The following is a 14,246-nucleotide window of genomic DNA, read 5'->3' as shown; positions in this document are numbered from 1 at the left end:
GGGTTAGCATAGGAGAGTGTTCACGGTGGGTCTGTGGTCAGGAAATGACGAGATCAGACAACGGAGGTGAGGTGAATGCTGGGTTAAAAAGGGAACTGGTGATGAGTCACAGGTGATGGGAATCAGTAATCAGGGGACTGTGAACGGGTGATTGAAGGAGTGGGAGGAGTCAGTGATGATCTGGGAGGTAATGGAGAGTGATGTGAAGGAGGAATCCTGACAGTACCCCCCCCTCCCGAAGCGGCTCTTGACGCCTGTGAAGGATGCTGTCGGCGGCGAGGTCTACCCCGACCTCTGGGTGCTGGTCGATTGGGATGTTCCTCGTGAAACTGGGAAAGGAGAGTGGGATCCATTACGTCGTCGCGCAGCACCCAAGAACGTTCCTCCGGCCCGTAATCCTCCCAGTCAATGAGGTACTCGAGACGGGGGCCTCGCCGCCTGGAGTCCAAGATGGAACGGATCCTATAGATGGGCTCATCCTCCACAGGCACCGGAGGAGGAGGAGGTACGTCAATGGCAGGTGTATCTGAAGGAAGAGGAAGGACAGGGTCAACGTAAGGTTTTAACAATGACACATGGAAGGATGGAGAGATGCGATACTGCCTTGGGAGTGTAAGTCAGTAGGTGACCTCGTTCAACTGCCTCTCAATGGGGAAAGGTCCAATGAATCGAGGACTCAGCTTACGACATGGCAACTTGAGACGAATGTCCCTGGTGGACAACCACACCTTCTGCCCAGGCTGATAAGAGGGAGTTGGTAGTCTTCGACGATCAGCCTGGGTCTTGTGTCTCCTTATTGCCTGTTGGAGATGAACGTGAGCTGAGTCCCATACCCCCTCGCTCTGCTGGAACCAGAAGTCGACAGCTGGAACCTCAGATAACTCCCCAGACCAGGGGAACAGAGGAGGTTGGTAACCGAGAATGCATTGGAAGGGAGTAAGACCAGTGGTGCTTTGTCGGAGAGAGTTTTGAGCATACTCAGCCCAGGGAAGGTAACGGTTCCAGCTGTCCTGGTACTGGTGGCAGTAGGTCCTTAGAAAGCGACCGATTTCCTGGATCTTGCGCTCAGTCTGGCCATTGGTCTGAGGATGGTATCCGGAAGAGAGACTGACAGTGACCCCGAGGAGCTGAAAGAAGGCACGCCAAACTCTGGAGATGAATTGGGGACCTCTATCAGAGACGATGTCCTCCGGGATTCCGAAGTTGCGAAAGACTCCCTGGAAGAGGGCTTCGGCGGTTTCCAGAGCAGTCGGCAGTCCTGGTAGAGGGATTAATTTACAGCCCTTAGAGAAACGATCAACGACTACAAGTACCGTGGTGAAACCATCAGATGGAGGAAGGTCGGTCATGAAGTCGATACCGATATGGGACCAAGGACGCTGAGGAATCGGAAGGGGCACCAATTTACCCTCTGGCAGTCTCCTCGGGGTGTTGACAATGGCGCAGACTGAACAACCCTTGACGAACCTTGTTACATCCTCAGAGATGGTTGGCCACCAGTACCGTTGACTGAGAAGCGAGAGGGTACGCTTGCTACCCGGATGTCCAGAGCCCGGTACGGAGTGAGCTGAGTCCAGAAGAGAAGTTCTTAGATGTTCCGGTACAAAGATACTCCCTTCTGGACCTCCCGGCGGAGCAGGATGGAGACGGTTTTCTTGGTGGATCCGATTGTCAATGTCCCACACAATCGGACTGAGAAATAAGGCTGGAGGGAGGATAGGCACAGGTTCACTATCTTCGTGAGGGACTTGATGAATTCTGGAAAGAGCATCAGCTCTACAATTCTTGCTGCCTGGACGATATGACACCTTGAAGTCGAATCGAGTGAAGAAGAGGGCCCAACGGGCTTGTCTCGGATTTAGTCTACGAGCTTCTCGTAGATACTCCAGGTTTCGATGATCCGTGATGACCTCAAACGGATGGTTAGCTCCCTCCAGCCAGTGTCTCCATTCCTCCAGGGCTAACTTAATAGCCAGTAGCTCACGATTCCCGATATCGTAGTTTAACTCCGCCGGGGCAAGCTTTTTGGAGAAGAAGGCACATGGATGAAGTACGGAGAGATCCCCCTGCCGCTGAGACAAAACGGCCCCCACTCCTGAGGATGAAGCATCGACTTCCACGATGAATGGCAGATCAGGATTAGGGTGAGTGAGTATTGGAGCAGAAGAGAAGGCTTCCTTGAGCGACTGAAAGGCCTGTAGAGCCGCAGATGATAAGGACAGAGACTTGGGCCGACCCTTCAGAGCAGTGGTAAGTGGAGAGCTGAGTTGACTGTAATCTTGAATGAAACGTCGATAGAAGTTGGCGAATCCTAGGAAGCGCTGGAGTTCCTTTACAGTAGATGGTAAGGGCCAGTTTAAAATGGTCTCCACCTTCCTCTGGTCCATCTGGATTCCATCTTGGCTGATGATATAGCCGAGGAATTGAACAGTAGTGATGTTAAACTCGCACTTCTCCAGTTTGAGGAAAAGCTGATGCTCGCGTAGTTTCTGGAGCACTTGAACGACATGATGATGATGTTCAGCCTGGGAAGATGAGTATATAAGTATATCGTCGATGTAGACGATCACGAAGCGATTGAGGAAGGGGCGAAGGATCTCATTCATATACCCCTGGAAAACTGCTGGAGCATTTGACAGTCCGAAGGGCATCACCTGATATTCATAGTGACCGGAGGGAGTCACGAAGGCGGTCTTCCATTCATCGCCGTGGCGGATACGGATGAGGTTATAGGCGCTTCGAAGGTCTAACTTGGAAAAGATTTGGGCGCCTCGGAGCTGTTCCAGAGCAGCCGGGACCAGAGGAAGAGGATACCGAAACTTCACTGTCTGAGAGTTAAGCTGACGGTAATCGATGCACGGCCGCAAGCCTCCGTCCTTCTTGGCCACGAAGAAGAAGCTCGAAGCGGCAGGGGAGATGGATGGTCGAATGAACTCTTGCTGTAATGCCTCTTCTACGTACTCCTCCATGGCCTTCTGTTCCGGGATGGACAAAGGATAGATACGGCCCTTAGGTAGAGTTGGACCGGGTAGCAAGTCGATTGCGCAGTCCCATGGTCGATGTGGTGGTAATTTGGTGGCCAGCGCCTTACTAAATACGTCCTGGAACGCCCGGTACTCCACTGGAATTTCATACTGACGTTGAGTCTCAGGGCTCTCCACCGAAGTGGAATGCAGTGACACTTCGGAGACATCAGACGAGGATGGAGGGATAATATCCGAAGAAACTTCTGAGGAAGGACTCTCTATTTCAGCGGATGACGGAGAAGGGGTAATCTTGGTGATAGTGACTAGACAGGCAGAATGACAGTCCGAACCCCATTGGAGTATTTCACCGGTCTTCCAGTGGAGATGGGGTTGATGTTGTATTAACCACGGGCGTCCCAGGATGATTTCGGCTGTAGACTCCTCCAGCACCATAAAAGAGATCTCCTCAGTGTGTAAGCATCCAATCTGCAGAGTTAACATGGGAGAACTGTAACGGATTCGACCCCTTCCTAGCGGTTTACCTTGGATGGTATGAATAGCGAGATCGTACTCAAGTCGTTTCTTTTTCAGATTCATCTTCTGGAGACATTGGGAGGAGATGAAGTTTCCTGCGGAACCGGAGTCAATGAGGGCTTGTACTGGGAAACAGAATTTAGGGGTTATTAGATGGACTTGAGTTTTGATAAGATGTTCAACGCTAGGAGGATGGTAGATTGAGCTTACCGCAAGGCGCGGAGGTCGAATGGGGCAGCTGTTGAGTAGATGTTTGTCAGAAGCACAATATAGACAGAGATGGGCTTGTATTCTTCGTTGTCGTTCAGAACGGGTTAGTCGAGAAGAATCAATTTCCATAGGAATAGGTGCTGGAGGAGTAAGATGAGAAGGTTGGGACGCCGGGGGCGAAGGATGTGCAGTGGGTATATTGACGTCACAGGCAGTTAGTAGTTGAGAGACTCTGATAGTTTTCTGAATGAGCGCTTCTATGCCCATGACGTCATCGTAAACCACGACCAGCTGACGGATCTTCGGAGTTAATCCTTGACGATATGCAGTAATTAAAGCGGGTTCGTTCCACCCACTAGCAGCAGCGAGGGTTCTGAATCGAAGGGAATATTCAGTCACCGAAGAACGGCCTTGTTTTAGATGGAACAGCTGATCGTGGATAGAGAGGGAAGCCACGGACTGTCCAAACACATCCCTAAAGTGTTGAATAAAATCCTTGCAAACATGAATGGTCGGAGAATTGGAATTCCAAAGAGATTGAGCCCACTGGAGGGCGGAACCGGTGAGTAATGAGATGATGAAAGCCACGCGGGCGGCGTCATTATGGAATTGTTGTTCATTCATAGTGAAATATAACGATACCTGGAGGAGGAACCCACTGCAATCCTCCGCCTCGCCGGAGTAAGGCGCTGGTTTGGCCATGGGACTGGAAGAGGCAGTGAACGAAGCAGCGGGTGAATGCGGAAGTGGATCCGGGGATGGACTGGTTGAAGCAGACGCTGATGCGGTGGGCACTGGGTGAGGAACAGCGTCTCGTGTATCCGATTGCATGTTGTTGGTCTGATCTTCTGTCAGGGTTTGAAACACGGAGAGAGATGACGTAAGTTGTAAACACACTTTTATTGAACAATGCAGTTGCGGACACACAGTGGAATGGTAAGTGAGACAGTCTATGGCAAATATGGAGAGTCTTAGCTGAATGATTGATTCCGTGATGTGTATTCAGGTGCGGATCCAGGAGAGGGAGTTGAAGAGAAGGAGCCTTGGGGACTGGACTGAGACGAGACGATGGGATCCGAGGAGGAATGCAGGTAAGCTCGGGTAAGTAGCGGGTTAGCATAGGAGAGTGTTCACGGTGGGTCTGTGGTCAGGAAATGACGAGATCAGACAACGGAGGTGAGGTGAATGCTGGGTTAAAAAGGGAACTGGTGATGAGTCACAGGTGATGGGAATCAGTAATCAGGGGACTGTGAACGGGTGATTGAAGGAGTGGGAGGAGTCAGTGATGATCTGGGAGGTAATGGAGAGTGATGTGAAGGAGGAATCCTGACAGTAATACTATAATACCATTCATATATATATTTTCCTTCTACTTTTTAAACTTTATTTGTGAAAAGTTGTTTGGGATTCATTGCAGAGAAGCAACAAAGTTAACTTTAAAATGATGACAGCAGTGACTATCAGCTCTAGGACTTGGCTTTGTTTCATTATCATTAGCCTCACGGCAAGGAATGATTAGAGCCGTGAGGTTTGCCAATATTGCCTCTCCACTGGCTGCTCAGTCTGACCGGGAGTACAAGATGTACTGTGCCGAACACTAACCTGCCACAAGTGGCCTAAGTGGAATATTGTTCATAATCAATTTATAAAATGTCAATCTGACTCGCTTAGTATAGAAAACATACACTGCTGGACATTTGTTGATATATCTTTAAAAAATATCTTGGGTCTTTTCAGAGGTTGTGGACGGAATGTGCCCAATTCATTAAAAAAAAAAGTTTTTTAAAAAGATATTAAAATGCTATTATAAGTGCTGACGCACACAAAAACATAATGGCGATGATTAATACATTGAGACTGCAGGTTGAGATGTACTGATATCAAATGAACAGCAGGTTTGACATTACCCTTTACTAAAAACAAAATGTTTTGTTGATTAGTTGTAGAGGAGCAAAGTTACTCTTGTTATTATTCATTTGGATCTAATGTAGTCCAGCTGAGCTGCAGGGCCTAACACTTTGTGAGAAACTTCTCATAAGTGACATATGTGAGTTTCAGCCCTGAGCTCTGCACAGGGGCAGACTGGGACACAATTTCAGGCCGGGATATCTCACACTCATCCAGGCCATCCCATATACACCCACAAAAAATTTTAAAACCATGGACAACCCTATTTTTTGTATGGCCATCACCAGGGTTTGAAATTAACACCCACCATCCTGCCAAATGCGGGTAAAAATCAACTGTGGCGGGTAACAATGTCAAATCACTAGCCAGTTTGGCGAGTTACTTATGTTTACTCACTTTGGTGGGGAACTTCGTGTAAGCCAAATCTGCGCAGATTTAGCGCAAATACTCAACTCTGGAGTCATCATGATATATTAAATAAGCACATTGCGCAAAATCTGGCTTACTTGAACATGCACATCACTACACAACAAACTGTGCACTTGTTTATTTGCATTGGAGCAATAGAAAAGATTAAAAAGCATTTGGTTAACAGAAAATATATTGTTATTTTCCAACATCCTAATTAAAAAAAAATGATGTTCTGTGTACTTACTGATCTGTCCATCTAAAACACATTTTTGGTGAAAAGGTTGAGGATGAAAGAGGAAGGGAGGAGATGGTTGGATGACAGGATTGTGTTTGAATAATAAATAATGTATGAAATCCAAATGTTATAATATAAGCTGTGACATAGTTAATCTGGTTTATTTCCTTCTCTCTTTTTTAGGCTAGTAGAAGTTCTGAATGGCTGGTAACTTAAAAATTTAGTAGCCCAATTGGCCGGTGAGTAAAAAGTTAATTTCAAACCCTGGCCATCACCATCACATAAAAAAGGTTTAAATCCTTGCTAACGTTAAACCCGATTTGTCTCTGACTCATTTCCGCAAATCGGTTCATGCGAACAGTTTGTTTTAAAGAACTGGTTCAAACACAAATTCAGCTGTTATATTTTTTCATTACGTTTTACTTAGTGTTCAACGCATTGTCTGTGACAGTAACAATATGCATCATGTATCCCAGTTCGTTTTAGCCGTGATTCTGATAATAAACAAAGTCATTTAGAAACGTATTTATACTGTAAAACGTACTCGGTTACTAACGTAACCTCGGTTCTCTCTAGGAGAGGGAACGAGTACTGCGTCGAAAGAACGCTACGGGAAAGATATTTCTTTGTCGAGATTGAAGCCTAAAATTAATCCTTAATTTTGTAATATTGTAAAACGCTTTTCTGAAGCATACAACCTAGGCGGAGCAATACAGCTCACCCATTGGCTGCTCTGCCAGAAAAGCACAGCCTATGCGAGGCCAGAGACGCTGACCAATGAGGACGCTTCGCGCCCTTCTGCGTCACCTCCCGCCCAAACAGGCGTGGCCTAGGCCTATAAATACGAGCATAGCTGTCTAACACGCCGATTTTCGTCAATGAAGCGACGCAGCGTGGGCACGCACGGCCATGAGACGCAGTACTCGTTCCCTCTCCTAGAGAGAACCGAGGTTACGTTAGTAACCGAGTACGTTCTCTTACGTAGAGTTCTCTCGTACTGCGTCGAAAGAACGCTACGGGAACCCTATGCAAACCGCCGTGCGTGCTCTTGGATCGACACAGACACCTAAGGGCGCGCGCGCCCTGGTATACAAGTGCCTACCCCAAGAAGTATAGGGAGAGCGGCTAAAATAGCATCATCCCTTATAGTAGTGCCTCTTAAGGCATAATAGCATATATATGTAAATATAGATATATATGAGGGGTAATAGCATGCTCATGGGACACATTGTCAGTGAGTGATGCTTAAACATTGAAGTGACCTGGGCCACAGCGCGGGGCAGGAACACTTATACATATTAACATTGAAGTGACCTGGGCCGCAGCGCGGGGCAGGAACACTTATACATATTAAACATTGAAGTGACCTGGGCCGCAGCGCGGGGCAGGAACACTTATACATATTAACATTGAAGTGACCTGGGCCGCAGCGCGGGGCAGGAACACTTATACATAGTCTCCTAGACCGAGAGCAGTTTAGCCTGCAACGCAGGAACCTCTAGGTTATAGAACCTAATAAATGTAGACGGGGAGGCCCAGCCTGCCGCCATACAGATATCTTGTAACGAGATTCCGCTATACCAAGCCCATGAAGAGGCCATGCCTCTCGTGGAATGTGCTCTGATGCCCAAAGGGCATTCCAAGCCTCTAGATGCGTAGGCTAGCGCAATGGCGTCCACTACCCATCGAGACAGACTCTGTTTCGTTGCGGCTCGTCCCTTGGAGCGCCCGCTGAACGAAACAAAGAGCTGCTCCGTCTGTCGAAAAACAGCGGAGCGGGACACGTAGGCTCTTAATGCCCTGACCGGGCAAAGGGAGCTATTTCCGTCCTCTGAGGCCGGCAGAGCCGACAGGGAGATGACCTGAGCCCTGAACGGTGTGTTGAGGGACTTAGGCACGTACCCATGCTTCGGTTTCAATACGACTACAGAGTCGTTTGGCCCAAACTCCATACAAGAAGCTCTCACTGAGAGCGCTTGCAAGTCTCCCACACGCTTCACTGAAGCGAGAGCCAAAAGAAACACGGTCTTGAGAGACAGGTGTTTCATGTCAACTGAGTGAATAGGCTCGAAAGGGGCCCCTTTCATAGCGTTCAACACTGTAGAAAGGTCCCAAACGGGGACTGAAGGAGGCCTTGGAGGGTTTAACCTCCTGGCGCCTCTCAGGAAGCGGACCACCAGGTCGTTCCTGCCTAGTGAACGGCCAAGCGTTGGATTAACGAACGCTGATATGGCAGCCACATAGACTTTGAGCGTGGATGGGGTTCTTCCCTTATCCAATAGCTCTTGCAAGAAGGAGAGAATCTCCGGTTCTCCACACTGAAGTGGTGACAGACCTTGATCTGAACACCATCCAGAGAACACCGACCATTTGGAAGCGTAGAGCCGTCTAGTAGACGGAGCCCTAGCTTGTTCGATCGTGTCTAACACTCCTCTTGGGAGGTTAGTGGGTACCCGTTTATGGCCCATACGTGTAGGGACCAAAGCTCGGGGTGAGGATGCAGAATCGAGCCCTTGGCCTGTGAGAGGAGGTCTCTCCTCACTGGAATCGGCCACGGGGCAGTACTTTTCAGTCGCATCAAAGCTGGGAACCAGGTCTGATTCGTCCAGAATGGAGCAACTAGCAGTACTGAGCATCCGCTCTCCTTGATACGCTCCAGCACTTGAGGCAGGAGTGAGACAGGAGGAAAAGCATAGAGCGGGCGGCGGGGCCAGACTCTGGCCAGCGCGTTCGCGCTCTTCGAAAAGAATTCTGGGCAGTGAGCGTTTTCCTGGTTTGCAAACAGGTCTATTTCCGCTCTGCCGAACGTTTTCCACAGCAGACGCACTGTCTGTGTGTGTAGGGACCACTCTCCCGTAGGAACGTTGTTCCGTGAGAGTCTGTCCGGGCCTACGTTCAAGTGGCCTGGCACGTGCATTGCTCTTAACGAGCGCAGGTTGTGCTGGGCCCACACCAGTATGCGTTCCGCTAACCTGAATAGGTTCCGGGATCTCACGCCACCCTGGCGGTTTATGTAGGCTACTACCGACATGTTGTCCGAGCGGACCAGGACGTGGTGTCCTTTTATCCGGGGACAGAAGCGCCTCAGCGCAAAGTCCACTGCCATCATTTCCAGGCAGTTTATGTGCGGTAGTTTGGCTCGCTCTGCCCACTGGCCAAAGAGCGGTCTGCCGTCGAGCAGTGCTCCCCAGCCTGAGGTGGACGCGTCCGTGGACACCACCTTCAGGCTCGAGGAAGTCCCCAGGCTTACACCTGACCGGTACCAGTCTGACGCTCTCCATGGTGTCAGGGCTGAAATGCATTCCTGAGTGACTTTGAGGCGATAACGACCGTGTAACCATGCTCGGCGCGGTACGCGCGCTCTCAACCAGAACTGTAGTGGGCGCATGCGCAGCAGGCCCAACTGCAGCACTGTTGAGGCTGAGGCCATGAGGCCCAGCATTTTCTGAAATCTCCTGAGTGGCACTATGTGGCCGCTGCGGAAGGATTTCGCCATTTGCAGGGTATTTCGCCTGCGCTGTGATGACAGCTGTGCTGTCATAGACAGTGAGTTCAGATCCAGTCCTAAAAAGGAGATCCTTTGACTGGGAAACAGTGAACTTTTCTCCCAATTGACTCTCAGACCTAAGCACTCGAGGTGATCGAGTATTAGTGTCTTGTGGTGAGCGAGTTCTGACGGCGATTGAGCCAGAATTAGCCAATCGTCCAAATAGTTCAGAATTCGAACGCCCCGGAGTCTCAGGGGTGCCAGCGCCGCGTCCATGCACACTGTAAATGTACGAGGTGCTAGAGACAGGCCGAATGGCAGGACTGTGTACTGATATGCCCGGCCCTCGAAAGGCGAATCTCAAAAATCGCCTGTGACGTGACGCAATTTGTATGTGAAAATACGCGTCTTTCAGATCTATTGCCATAAACCAGTCTCCTCGGCGAATTTGCGCGAGGATACTTCTGGTCGTGAGCATTCTGAACTTCCGCTTTGTTAGCGTTTTGTTCAGACGCCTTAGATCTAAAATGGGTCTGAGACCCCCGTCTTTCTTCGGTACCAGGAAATATCTGCTGTACAGACCCCCTTCGCTCTGAGCTTGAGATAAAGGCTCTATGGCCCCTTTGCTCAATAGCTTCGCTATTTCGGCTCGAAGTAGATGTGCTACTTCTGTTTTTACCGTGGTTTCGACTTTTCCCGTGAAACGGGGAGGGCGTCGATGAAACTGTAGCGAATAGCCTCTTTTTATAGTCTCTAGCACCCATTCTGAGACCCCGGGTAGTCCTTCCCATGCATCTGCACGTGTGACTAGGGGTTGAATGTAATCTGGGCTCTGGTCGCGAAATGGCGGCGACACAAGAGCAACCGTGTGCTGTAACATGGACGCCGTGGCGTCTGAGGCGGGGGACATGTTTAACACAGTATGCGTCCCGCGCGCGCTCGACTCTCTGAGTTGAGAGAGAGCACGCGGGGCGAGCCCTACGGGGCTCGTTATGTTTGTGAATAAACGTGGGCGCTTGGTAGCGGGCACATTTATAACACCGGGGACACTGTGTTTGTGTACTGACTGACCGTTCGTTAGTTTCGTTTTTACAGAAAAACCGCGGAACGTGCAGTGTGTAGTGGTTGTGGGCACTTGGCAGTGGGTCACGCTCACTACATGTAAAACACAATCGGCATGAGCCGATTTTATGTGTGCAGACCCTGTGTTGTTCAGGGCTGTGCTTGCACGGGTTGAAAAACCGGGCTCTGGTCGCGAAATGGCGGCGACACGAGAGCAGTCGTGTGCTGTAACATGGGCGCCATTGCAGCGTGATGCGGGGGCGCGCTTAATCGAGCGGGCAGCCCGCGCGCGCTCTCAGCTCTCTCAGCTGAAAGAGAGAGCGCGCGGTGCGAGCCCCGTACGGCTCGGCATGTTTGAGAATAAATGTGGGTGCGTGAACGCGGGTACATTTATAGCACTGGGAAGTACTGTCTATTAGAACTGACTGACCGTGCATTGGTTTCGTTTCATAGAAACCGTGTGACATGTAGCTTGTAGTGATTGTGGGCGCTTGAAAACGGGCACGCTCACTACATATAATGCACAATCGAAATGAGTCGATTTATGTGTGCAAGCCCTGTATGTGTAGGGCTGTGCTTGTGTGTACGAATGGGCACTAGGTCGTGGGCATTACGGATACACACATTACATCATCGGCTGTGGCCGGGACACCGTGTAGCACAGAGAGTACTGTCTATCAGAACCGACTGACCGTACATTCGTTTCGTTTTTACAGAAACCACGGGACATGCAGTGTATAGTGATTGTGGGCACTGAAAAGCGGGCACGTTCACTAACTTACATGTGAAGCACAACCGACATGAGTCGATTTTATGTGTGCAAGCCCTGTATTGTGTAGGGCTGTGCTTGTGTGTACGAATGGGCACTAGGTCGTGGGCATTACGGATACACACATTACACCATCGGCCGTGGCCGGGACACCAGTAAATACATTTTCAGATTTACCTGGGGCGTCGTGAAAACGGCGTCTGTGTGCAGGCAAACGGGCATTGATGCCGATTTGGTGACTGCAAAATACACTGGCACGGTCGCGAATGTTGGGACTGTGCGAGCGAGACATTTTAGTGAAATCCGGCCGCGGCGGGATTTTAACACTGTAGCTTTCCTCGAAGCAGAAATGCGCATCCTGGCTGAAAACGGGGCTTTCCGGGACTCCGCGATTTCTTCGTGAAATCAGGAAGAAAAAGGCGCGGGTCGTGAGGACGGTAACGTACGTTCCTCTGCAGAAAAGCAGCCATCCAGCCGGTAAGCGCATCGATGCTGGTCTTTCTCCGTCGACGCTCACGAGCGGCGGGGGAGGGGAGATCCTCGGAGCTCGCCCATCCCTCGCTACCCGAAGCGAGGAGAGAACAGCAGTCGTCCTCCACAGACACGGCTTCGTCTTCCTCGTCCATGACGGACGCGGCGGCACACAGCGGCCCTTGTCCGTCGGTCAGAGAGTCGAGCGAAGCGGGCGGAGAAGCTAGCGGCAGCAGCGGCGAGCACCTCGTGGTGAAGGGAGGTTCCGGGCTCCGCTGAGCACGGCGCTTTTCACGGCGCGGCACTACAGCGGGCGGAAAAGATGCAGCTTCAGTAAATGAACGCCAGGCGAGTCCGCAGAGTCACCGTAGGCATCAAATTACAGTGATGGCAGCCGCCATCGACGAGAGCTGAAGCTGCGTGATACTCACAGGCAGGAAACACAAGCACGTGGTCCCTGTCGCTGAGCGGGGCTCTACACGAGCCACAGGAGGTGCGAGGCATCTTGAAAAAGACGCTCGGCTCTTTTAGTGGTGGAAAAACTGTGTGTCGCGACGGCGAACACACACACAAAACACACACACATAATGTAAAGGATATTCCACGCCGGAGAAGCGCAGCAGGGAACGGCGGCTGAAGGCGGCGATGACCAGCGGCTTCAGGTAAGAGGCGCGTCCTGCTGAGGTGCTTGTTCCAAACGGCTGTGGCGGCTCGAATCCAATCCAACGATGCGTGTAGCCTCGTGAATTTTAGAAAATCGGCGTGTTAGACAGCTATGCTCGTATTTATAGGCCTAGGCCACGCCTGTTTGGGCGGGAGGTGACGCAGAAGGGCGCGAAGCGTCCTCATTGGTCAGCGTCTCTGGCCTCGCATAGGCTGTGCTTTTCTGGCAGAGCAGCCAATGGGTGAGCTGTATTGCTCCGCCTAGGTTGTATGCTTCAGAAAAGCGTTTTACAATATTACAAAATTAAGGATTAATTTTAGGCTTCAATCTCGACAAAGAAATATCTTTCCCGTAGCGTTCTTTCGACGCAGTACGAGAGAACTCTACGTAAGAGAACGTTTTTTTTTTTTGCACAGACAGAACCCAGCCTAATCCGCGGTTCACTCCAGCTGCTCGGTTCATTATCGAACGTCGTTCACGAATTGGACAGCTAGTGTCGCCTGATTTGAGCGTCATCAGCTGCTGGCATACATCAAATGCTGGGGCCGTGCAAAATAGTTAAAGGTTCTTTCTTGAACTTCACTTCCATTTTCCCATCTCTCTGTCTCTCACTTGTGTGTGTTTACTTTTTGCACACATTTCCTTGAATGTCTCACCTTGTTGCAAAAGAACCAACACATTGTAATTTGTTTGCACATAATAATTAAATATATATAAGTTTTTTTTTTCTATGGGTAGAGTAGCAAACACATTATTAATTTGTGGTTACCAAGGTTTATAACTCTATTAACCATGGTTTTTGATTTTATTCGTAGTAAAACAGTTAGTAACAGTGGTTAGTTTTCATAAGGGTTGTGAAGATGTGGTCAGCCCTAGCTATAATATGTTTTATAAACCTATTATGAAACGATGTGAATATGTGTCTGTTAAATTACTACTTTACAAGTTAATGATGTCCTTTAGCATAGGCTACATTATTTTGAGTGATGCTAGTAATGGGGTGCTAAAAGTTGCTAGCAGTTTAATGCTTAACTAAGTAACCAAAGACAAAATTACAATAACCTATTTTACAATTACCGATGAAACTGACCTGCACATGAAGTCCTGAACAGGTCAGGAGTTTTGCCTCTTTGCTCCATCTTAGTGCTTCCACTCCCTGATCGAAACCATCCGTTTGGCGGAGGCGAGGAGCGCGGGCGCAAGCTGAACTTGCCAGTCTAGACTAACCAATGCATGCTTTATTAGAGATGTATTATTGAATGGCGAAATAATAATTTTAATACATTCGGAGGGCAATAATATATAACAACAACAAAAACAATAATAATAATAAAAATTAATAATAATAATAATTAATTAATTAATTTTAAAAAAGGCAGTTATGAAACCAAAACCCCGCCCTCGAACGGTCCTCGTCCAATCCTAACTCAGCAACTGTAACTAAGGAGAAGGACCCCCGTCAAACATTGCGATTTCAGCAAGAGGGTGAAACGATGCGCCTATGGCACCTGCAAGTCTGATACCAGGTA

The sequence above is a fragment of the Phoxinus phoxinus genome (assembly GCF_949152265.1).
Source record: "Phoxinus phoxinus genome assembly, contig: scaffold_84, whole genome shotgun sequence".
Classification (NCBI taxonomy): domain Eukaryota; kingdom Metazoa; phylum Chordata; class Actinopteri; order Cypriniformes; family Leuciscidae; genus Phoxinus; species Phoxinus phoxinus.
The sequence above is the reverse complement of the archived record's forward strand: the minus strand, read 5'-3'. Positions refer to the sequence as shown.